This window comes from Erithacus rubecula (assembly GCF_903797595.1).
Source record: "Erithacus rubecula genome assembly, chromosome: 3".
Lineage (NCBI taxonomy): Eukaryota > Metazoa > Chordata > Aves > Passeriformes > Muscicapidae > Erithacus > Erithacus rubecula.
Genome location: NC_136689.1, coordinates 35,365,986 through 35,377,355, shown reverse-complemented (window position 1 = coordinate 35,377,355; position 11,370 = coordinate 35,365,986).

The window sequence follows — 11,370 nt, the reverse complement described above, 5'->3', positions numbered from 1 at the left end:
AAACTGAAAATCTTGTCAAAAGGTAATATTTTAAAATGTCTCATGAAGAAGACACTTTTCATTATATCTTTTCCTTTGCTGCTGCAGTCAGGAAGGAGTAGAAGCAGTCAGCTCTTAAGTGGGGAAACGCATATAGAATATGATTTATTTCCCAAATCTAAGGAGGCATATACCACTTACAGAGAAAGTTAATATTTGCTCTCCAGGCCAGGAAATGACTGAAGAAATGGTGCTGTCCTTTAACAGAGATGTTATCAAAAAGTCTCCTCAAAGCATCAAAGTGTTTAATGTCGCATGCTTTGCATGGTACAATCTATCATAAATTTGTGTTGCTACTGTATCCTGACAACCTACTTCTGTGCTTCTGCCCAGTATACACATTTTCTACTTTTGGGGCTTTGATTGAACCATAATACTCAACAAGATGTTGAAAGTATACAGAAAAGAAGAAAGATTATTCTAAATTCAGTTCCATGAATGAGTTTTTCAGAATACTTAAATATTATAATAGAAAGGCTTGATATAAAGGCTTGTATGAGGCCTCCTCCCCCCCAAAAAAACCACCAAACAAAAAAATTTGTTCAGTGAAAGTAGGTGCAGTGGTAACATTTTCTTTTGCTTTTGTAAAATTTCAGTGAACAAAATCCCTAGGACTCTGTAAAAGCCAAATATTTCCTAGTCTTGTTTCTTATGTGTTTGATTATGCAATTGCCAATGTATTTTACATAAGTCCACCCAGAAACTTATTATTTGCTTTCACAGTTAATAAAAATTAAGAGAGGACAGGAACCCACGCAGCTGTTCTCTGCTCATGTCTGCAGCATGCTTGGCCTTACATAGGTCTAGATTCAGCTACCATTTGGAAGATTTTCTCTACAGCCTTATGGGCTGGGTGCACTTCTCTGAAAATACAGTTTCTGTAGAGGTTGATAGGGTAGCAGCCGTTGTTTTCAGTCATCACATGTGCTAATAGAATTAATTTCACTAGTCACATCTAAAATGTACTCTGTATGGGTACAGTCAGAATATCAAGAAGGTGAGGACCACCATGTGGTGTGCCACAAGTCACAAGTGTCCTGGAGTTTATAGACAGCCACTGTGATGCAGTAAAGAAAAGGTATATGTGACCAGTTAGGGTAAATGTGCTATAGGCAAGGTATTTCCAGAATAGAAAGGAAAGTGACTAGATACTGGTAAGATCTTATTTGGAATACCAAAAATATAGATTTATGGCTACAAAAACAAAGAGGAAAATCAAACTACAAAAATATACAGACAACAGCTATGTAATAAGCAAGAAATATATGAGAATATTGAAAAGGTTTCCTTTGCTTATTCTAATCAAACAAAGACTAGGATAGGTATATGCTGCCATCAGAAAGTGCAGCAGAGGTAAACACTAAAGAATGAACGTTAAAATTGATATTGTCAGAAGAATAAACTGATATGTTTTTGTCAAGAGTAAAATCCATTTGGTAATTAAAAATCATTTCACAGCATTACAGGAAGGAGCATCTGGAAACATCCTTCAAGTAGAGCAATGATTTTAAAAATATATTTGATAGATCTTGATCCTTTTTATTAAGGCATTATATGATGTATACCCTCTGATAGCAGGGGAGTGGTCCCAATGCCTCAACCATTCTTTGTTTCTGCCTCTTATGTTTCTCTCCTCATTTCATTCAGCTGAAATGTACAGACTGCGATTGCTACTGACACTGCCTCTTCAGCAGTGTCTTGTACACAGAGCAAAGCAGAAACAATGCAGATAGTTATTACAAAATAAAAGTTAAATAATTGTAGTGTTGTTCTGCTATTAACAAGACTTGCTGATAAAAAACTATGGCAAATAAGAGTCAAGAGTTACTTGACCTTTAGGTAATTATATTTCCTAAAAGTGAGATACATATATATATATATATATATATATATATATATATATGCACACAAGATTTTAGTAAGCATCAGCTGGCACATCTATTTAGCTATTCAAATATATTTTATCTGACAATGTTGATTTCTCACATTTATTTCTACTCACTGGGCATAGAATTGACTGCATTATGCCAATGTTTGCTATGTTAACTATTTCTAAAGGTTACCAACTACGTAATCATATATGACATGAAAAAGTAGTTGAATTTCACTCCCCAGCAAACTGAGTTCTGAGTCATTGGTACTTCCTTCTGCTGTGAGCTGCAAGTAAACCACCCTCCACACTACCCCCGATGTACATGTTAGAGAAATAAAATAGTCAAGTAGATATGCCATTCTTTCTCATTTGTATATGAAAGAGCTGTTAGGATGTTACTCTCTTTTGGTTGCAAGATAGTGCTCATACGCCCTCCTGCAAAAACTTCACAGAAATATCCTGACCTCTTCAGATGCTTTTTGTTCAAATATTTTCAGTTGAATAATGAAAGCCAAAGGCTTATGATGCATCTCCTAATTAAGACAAACAGCATTCATTTCCATTTTTAAATGCTATGTATTATTTTGCCCCCATCTTTCTTCTTTTTCGCTTTTCACTGTATCCCCACCATCAAATGTAAGACTTCAGATTCTCCTCAAAACAAAGGCCTGCACAGCTGTTACTTTGCAACAAGCACATTGTGGGCCCCATCCAAAGCTCATTGAAGTAGCAGTCTTTCAATTGACTTCAAAAGGCTTTGGATAGACTCCTTTCTTAAGCTATATCTTAATATGTGATGCATTTTTAAAGCTGGAAAACCTTTAATGCACTGACATTTCTGCAGTTTATTATAAGAGAAGATACAAGAAAAATGAACAAACAAAGAAATGAACTGAGTTAACTCTGCACAAAGTGTTAATATGAAATGTATTCTTATGATACTGCTGCCAACTGCTTTTAATATCCTAATAATGTATTGTTACTCTGTGACAATACAGAATAATTTTAAATCCCCATTCATAAGGACTCCAATTATAATCTAATTCAGCTCAGATTAACTATGCTTTGATGGCAATTTCCTTATACAAAAAAAAAATTAGTCTAAGATAATGCGCTGCAAATATAGTTTCAATGCTAATAAAAGGCAGTTTAACAGCCTAGAGAAGTTCATTCTGACTACCTTTTCATTGCAATGATAAACAGTACATAAAGCACTTCAATTACATATTTAATGTAAAATATGAAGTTGTAACATAAAATTTAGTGAAACCACTGATAACTTCACTTTTGGTATCCAAATTTTTCAATAAATAAAATCGGATTTTTGCTGTTTCTACACAACTGTGACAGAGTTGAGATCGGTGTTAGCAGTGTCACTACAGATGCATCTGTTTCATATAATAATTTCGTTGCTATGAAAAACTGCAGCAGCTTTCATTGTTTCAAACTGAAGCAGCTGTAAGTGGGACATTTCAGTTCATTACTGCTTCATCCAAGCTTTGCACTGAAAATTATTCAGTAAACTTTCATGACAGCTTTTGATTTTTCCTATATCTTATAACACTCTTTTACTGCCATAAGTTGCTTTCTTGCAATAAATGTAAAATGATATGGAGCTACATTGCTTATGCCAGCTCAAGATTTGATCCAAAAGCTGATTTTGACATCAAGGCCCTGGCACAAGGGCATACCATAAATTTAAATGAAAAATTACAATAACAATATCTGCCAAAGGTTTTAATCTTAATGATATACTAAGTAATTCCTTTTGCTGGAGTGCAAGGATTACAATGCCAGTAATCTTTAATATTAATTTCTAATTGACTTTTTTTTCATTCATCTAAAAAACAGTAATTATATCCAACTTTCCTCTGTTTTTTTTTTTTTTAACTACTGTTCAAGAGGAAACTTATGGATGTGTGAAATCTTCTGAGTGATACATAGCAGAGGAAACCAGAATTTCACTTCTTGAAAAATTCTGTTGATTTGGATTTTGTACTCCAGAACAAGCAAGCAAGGGGTAAAAGGGAATTCCTCTGAAATTATTTTATGCAAACAAGAGTGACCAGAAAGCAGATTAGATGTGGCTGAAAGCTTTGATTAAAGGAGCCTGCGTGGAAGTTTGTTATGCTTTATATCAAGCAGACAAATGGATTGGTATCCTTTATCTTCAAGTAACCTAGATGACTAATTACAGACACAAAAATCTCCTCTAAGAATTTTTTCTGTTCATTTTCAGAGACAAATATTCCTTAAACCTGATTAATTTTACAATGTTTGTAAAGCAGGTCCAAAAATTGTCCACAGAAGACCTAGATCTGAATTCCCACTTAAAATCAGAGACTTGGAATAGGATTTGCAACCTGTATCTTCTTCTCTGAAAAGCATCTTAACCTCAATTTAAGATGAATGGGTTCTTTCAGTCTTCACAAATTCTGCCACTGACAGAGGAAATCTATTTAAACATATCTTAATATTATACATTTTCCCTTCTATGATCCAAACCAATCCAAACACAAAGAGAACACTTAAAGGTGAAAGACTCTGTGACAATGAGACTATTCCATAGTCAAGATATATTTACACATCTTTTCTTATTAATAGCTCAATTTAATCCCTTAATCTGAACAAATCACTCTACTGAAATTATAACCTTTTGGATAAACATTGGGTGTGCTTAATCTTTTTTAATTGTTGATTATCCCTCTTACTTTTTGAACACTTTCTTTTCTCAGTTATTTTACTGAAATGAAATGTTGCAATTTTCTCCAAATTTGAATTGAATCAGCGACTTTCATTGTTTTGTTTCTTTTTCCCTATGGTATAAATCTAATCCATTTTGAAAGGAAAATGGGGATGATAACGAATCAGACTTTAAAGTAATGGAATAAAAAAAAAATATTTATGCTGCAAACTACAGAGTGTGTCCCTTTGGTAACTGCCATTTTCAAAGTCCTTTCAGTATCGGAAATGAGATTTTTCAAACTAATTACCCACTGATGACAAAAGAGAGAACAAAAGCCTTTTGGGCTTTGGTTACTACGCCCCAGTTCCCGGAAGGCAGAGGGTTATACTGCTGACCAGCAGATGGAGACACAGTACTCCTCTTGGACGTTACGTGCCATTTTATTGGAGTCACATTTCCTGGGCTCTCACTTGTATATGCTTTCGAGTTTAAATTTCGTAAATTCAAATACTTGGGTTTGGGTTTTTTTTGATCAGCTGAATTCTACCAAATAGTCTTATTTATAGATCCCAAATGAATATTTAGAACTACATTTGGCTTGAGAAAACCCACACATTCCAGTTCAAAATTTGACTTCTCTCAATACTCTTTAACATTAAAATGTTTTCCCGCAAATACTCCCGTCCATAAACTCAATAGTTTTCTTGATAATTGAAAATAGGAGTTTACAAATTAATTGAAACAAGTTTTTTAAAATAAGTAGTGAAAAAGAAATAGATTTTCCATGGGTTGCAACCATGAAGAATCTTGAAGTGATTCATCAACAGCTCTGAATCCTGTGCCTTCAGATACTCAACACAGAATTTGATCAGTGCGTGAAATAGCACTGGCATTCTCTCTAATTTTTACTTTGAACTCCAGAGAAACACACAGGATACTCATTCTCTCAAAACAGAAAAATTAAGCAAAGATTGCCATATTTATTAAGGAAAAATTGTAAGTGGTGCATCAATTATTCTAGTTACTTGTGTGTCAAATGTCTAGAACACTAGAATAATTTTCCCTTCTTTTTTAAGAGTTGCCATATGAAAATTCCGAGTTTGCTTACATGCTAAATTCTGGAGAAGAGCAAGAGTATTTTCTCAAGCAAGAGTGTTTTCACAAGCATGATAGTAAGAGTAAATAACCAAGACTGAAGAGAAATAAAAGCACAGTTTGTGGTTATGCAACAAATCTACCAATGACTGTTCCTCTTATTTTTGGAGCAAGATGGCTTAGCCAGGAGGTTTGATGGAAGTCAAAAGACAGCTAGAAACCTGTAGGATAAGTAACAGGAAGGGTTTTTCAAGGTGATTGGACTGAAATCCCAGAGTTCCATATTTACAAAGGCTTGATTCAGCTTTAGGGCACCAGAACTCAAACCATCCCTCACTAAATAGATCATACTGGTAGGAACCAACAAGGGAGAGAGAGTAGGCTTGTTATTAGTGCTGTAAAGGGGAAAAGCACAAACTATACCACATACTGTTTCCCAGTATGTGGTAGAAACTTTAACTTTCTCTAAAACATCGATTTATTTCATGACACAATAGAAAAAGAATCAAAATTCAAATAGAAAAAGTAGTATTTTTCCAAAACTGGCAAAATAGAACTCTCCTCAAGAAATGGCACGTGAAGTCTGTTCACAGATGATTTCCTAAAGCAGTACATATTGTCCATCATGTTTCCATGACCCAAGGTAATATCAAATACACAAGTATATAGTTTTTAATGTTAGCTCTAACAGAGACCTCCTGTAGCCCATTGTCCAGAAGAAGAAAATGTAGTCACAGTGAGCTCATGAGTTAATGGTAACTTTGGGTAGCCTGGACTGTTCTTTCTTTGAAGGAATGGCATGTGTATTTTCCTTATGTTGGAAAAAAAAAAAAAAAGGATCCAAAGTTGTATATTTTGTTATAGTTTGTTACTTCTCATGGAAACTGTGGTAATAATAATGGGCAAAAATAATGTTCATTAGTGGTTACATTTGTTCACAAAATGAGGTAGAATTTTTTATAATAAAATTGAAATTTTCTTTCATTCAAGTCCTCATCAGTCATTGAGTGGCCTCAGTTTATTTTCTGATTGATATTAACAGCAGGCATTCCATTTTTAGAATTATCATATTCTGAGACATTATTAGCAGTAGTAATATTGTCCTCCTAACTGAAAAAAATTAGGACCATATCCAAATTACACAGTATTTTGGTTCTTCAGCAGATACTGAGTATAAAGTGTAATAGGAGCTATGTTTTTTGCATACTGCATATTTCATTTTAGCTTCGGTCCTAAAACTTCATCTGCTTTCTGACTTCAAGAATCTATGCCAACAATTGCTTTTCCATTAAAGTCTCTACACATATAAAAAGAAAATAAGAGGTATAAGAGCTATGACAGCGTTCAGGTCATCCATTAATTCTCTAATGGTAGGGAAACCTCAAAACTTGTTGTTGTTGAAGTGGAACAAATGAGACTTAAAGGGCTGGTGAATCTGATTTTATATTTGCTGCATTTTGCCTTCAGCAAATACTACTGTACAAATCCTTTTTCCCCCAAAGGGATGGCTAGAGCTGGTTTTGGTTTTAATCTCTGTCAATATTTTTAATTCAGGCAAATAAAAGTGATTAAGTATGGTTTGAATAAGTTTGCCAAATCAGTCTTAAATAACAAAATTAATTCTGAGTTATTCAAGAAAACACATGAAAATAGAGATAGCAGTAACTTAATGTTTTCCTAACATTTCAAGTATCTTTTTGGTTTTTTAAAGTATAAGGAAAAGAAGCTATTCTGCAGGAGTATGTGGAATACATGCATACTTATATCAACATTTTAACTCTCTAGAAAGGGTTAACAGGTTATAAGCAGTGATGTTTAAGAAAGTGGTATCAGTTAACCTCTACAGCTATCAACACAGAGGCATTTCTTGCTCTGTGGTAACACTTCAGTTACAATAAAACATGCTTATGGAACACATAGTCAAAACTTGTTGTCAATTATTTAGTATTCCCATAAACCATTAGATGGTCAAAAATATCTTTAATTGATTCCATCTCTACCTACACTACTTATTATTTATTAGTATAACAAACTTCTCCATGGGAACAGCTAATTGTACCTCCCTAGTGGCCACTTCAAGTGGAATAAGCATTGCACAGTGCTGCCTAAGATACTGCTGAAAGGTCTTCAGCATTTGGGATTTGATTAAAACTGTATTACATGTACACATCAGCAACCATTGCTAAAACAAAACACTAATTTAAAAAAAAAAAAAACTCCTTCTGCTATACTACTTAACACAATTGAAAAGCCTTGCATATATGGAAAGAGGAGGGTGGGAGAGTCTCCTATCTCTTCCCTTCCCACACGCTCAATAATAATTTTGTAATAGAATTAATATAACATTCTCTTATACAATGAGAAGGGAAAGTGTGCACTCTGCCAGCTGCACTGTGGGAGAGACCTTTTCCTCTGACATATATGTATCAAAGTGAGCTACTGCTGTCTAAACTGAATGAATTTGTTTCCCTTTTTTATTTTTTAAGACATAATTGTTAATCTTATCTATGACAGATGTTATGGAAACAGTCAACCACACCCTGTAGATTTTTCTGTGACAAGATATTCCATAAGCAATGTTTCACAAAGGAAGATTTGGACAGTAAAACATACATTGAAACATGCAGGTGAGTTGTAAATACTACTGAATGATATTAACATAAGAACAACAACACTACGTAGATAATGGTTTTAAAGATAGATATTATACTGATTATTGAATTAAAAGTTTAACAAAAAATGAGCAGGTATTCTTGTCTGTTTAATTAGTGGGTTGTCACACTCAGAAACCCTTTGTTGAAATGAATGATCTCTGAACATCTTTTAATGCAGCTTAAAATGCACCTGGCTGAGTCGGCATACCCTTACTTATTCTTTTGGGGTTGGTTTGTTTGTTTTTTTTAAGCCAAGTGGCATATCTGGAAATGATCTTCCACACAACTGGCAAGAGACATATTTAAAAAACTGGATTCTAACCCTGCAGAAAGGATGCCCAGATTACATATCTGAAAGTAGATCAACAATATAAATCCAGCATTGGGTTTAGGTCAGAGGAAGAGCAAAACAAGGAAACCATCTTATCCAGAATAGGATCATTATTTTTTTTTAGGATAGTAACGGATAACAGTTACATCAAAGTATTGAGTGTCAGGAACTTTAAGGGCAAAAATAAACTGGCAAAATACTGATGAACCTGCACACAAAAACCCCACCATTGTTTGCAATTGGAAGTGCCATGTTCCAAGCCATATGCTGATCATCAGCCAGAGTACTTTACTGTCTATACAGTCCTTTAATTCAAAGTGCCTTCCATTTGAATTTTCCTCCTTAAAAATAACTGTTTGCTTTTCTTTACCTACCTTTTCTTTTTCCACTGGTCTAAATTTATGAAAATGTACATTTTTGACAAATATTCTTTCTTGTGAAATTATTTTTCCCTCTTCAGCAGCAAACTAGAATTAAAACTGCCACAATGTATGCAAAAATTAAAGTATGTGGAGCAATGAAGAGATCAAAAATGAACAAAAATTTGAGGTGCTACCAGAAAAAGCTGAGTTATCAGATATGGTGGGCAAATATAGCTGAAGTAGAAATAAAAGCAGAACATTAAATTCTAGACAGAGATGACAGAAACAAGAGCTATTTGACAATCATCAGCATAAAATGACAGGCAATGAAACATTATTTTGAGAAAGAAATGTCTTGCTTTCTGCACATGCACTTAAATGCAGGGCTTTGGTGCAAACACTTATTCATTATGTTAGGTCAATGGCATTTTTCAAATTTACAGTCAAGACCTGTAAAATGGAAGAATTAGGATCCCAGCTCTTAGATGATGGAGTTGCTTTGCCTGTTGGAGGGTATGGCTCTTACATTCACAGCACAATGTTGCTCACCAAGACTGCAGCAGGTATCTAATGAGCAGCACTTGCTGCTCAGCTGCTATTGCAGTAACTTTTTCCTGATTATTTCCTAAGAGCAGGAAGGATCATGGCGTGGCAAATGCTGAGATTGTGACATTTTGCACAGTATGAGGATCTGCTTTGCATGGAATTCTTGCTAATACCAGTGGAATAAAACTGAAATGAAGTGTAATGTTACCAATCATCCTTGTAGTGCTTCTATCTGGGAAAGCTGGTGTATCTGGGTAGTGGTAACTAATACTTTACATTATCTACACATCTAGGTATAGTCTCTGCTTTTGTGCAGGCTGGACCCACTGGACACACACTGTAGGGCTGTCTTGCAACTGCACAAGTTACTACACAGGACACCTGCAGTGGGCTGTCCGTGCAGAGTATTTAACTTTCTGCTCTGGCCATGGAGTATCCTTCAAACTATGTGCTCCAACTGTATCAGGTCACATTCTGAGGTGGCAAAGAGGCCAATCCCTACTGTAGCAAACAGACCTCATGGGATGTTACAAAGAGAAAAGCTTATTAGTATTTGCTAACACAGCTTTAAATGTAATTTTATGACTAATATTCAATTTTATGTCTTTAACCATTTTTAAAAGAACATCAGGCATTTAGGTAATTCCATTAGTTAATTTTCTGAAAAATCTTTCAGCCTTATGTTGTTCAGACTTATTTTCCTGTGTATGAGAGGAGCAGAGTATAATTCCTACCTCCATGCTCTACTGCTGCTGTTCTGATTTCTCCTATAAGAACAGCAGAAGCAATGAATAAGAACTGGACATAAGGCAGATATTAATGTATTTTTGCCCACTATAATGGGTAGATAGCTGGCATCAATATAAATCTGAAATTTCTTTCTGATACCTTTGTATTCACAAAGAACTAATAAACTAAGGAAAGCTTAGAATCATGCCTGCTTCTTAATTGCTTCTCTTCATGGGTTTTACCTACAGTAAAAACCCTTCTATTAACTCCCAAAAATGTGTGAGATATATAAAAGCCTTTTAACAGAATTGGTTTTGAATGACAATCAGAGTGTTTCAACATTTTTAGTAATCACTTTTACTGACTATTTTACTTCAAAATCTGTTAAAATCTGTTGGTTTATTGCAATCATTTTTCTCTTGAGAGGAGGAGCTAAAACTGGTTTGTAATTGATCCCACTATTACTGCTAGGAATATTGTTTTGACAACATTATCCTGACTCTACCAATTTTAGTGGGTGATCTTTGCCATGCCTTCCAGCTGCCATATGACTAAGGCAAAAGTAGCACATTAATATATGCCTCCACCAGAGACATCTGATGAGATATAATTTTAATAGTTCATTTCAAAAGTAGAACTAATTTTAAAAATCAGAATGTTCACCCAATAAAAAGTCCAGTATCTCAAGGTATATTTTAACCCTGTGGACATAACAACAAATTACAAATACACAAGCATTTTACAAAAACAGATAATTTGACAAATTCAGGATGCTTGTAAACCAATGTGCTTTCTACTGAGAATGGAGCAAAAATCTTTACAAGGGATGAGCTTTAGAGCTAGGGAGAATATGTTCTCTTCGTCTTGACAAGAAATCTAAAAATAGAAATTCCTCCAGATTATTACTCCACCAAACAAACTTGTTTTCTTGACCCATCACTTAATTAAAAACTTTCCCATCTAGCATGAAAAATGCAATTCCGTGTGTTCTAAATACCTAATAATAGGACAAAGTCTCTGTAAAACCCAGGCAAACCACTTGATTGTGTATAGAT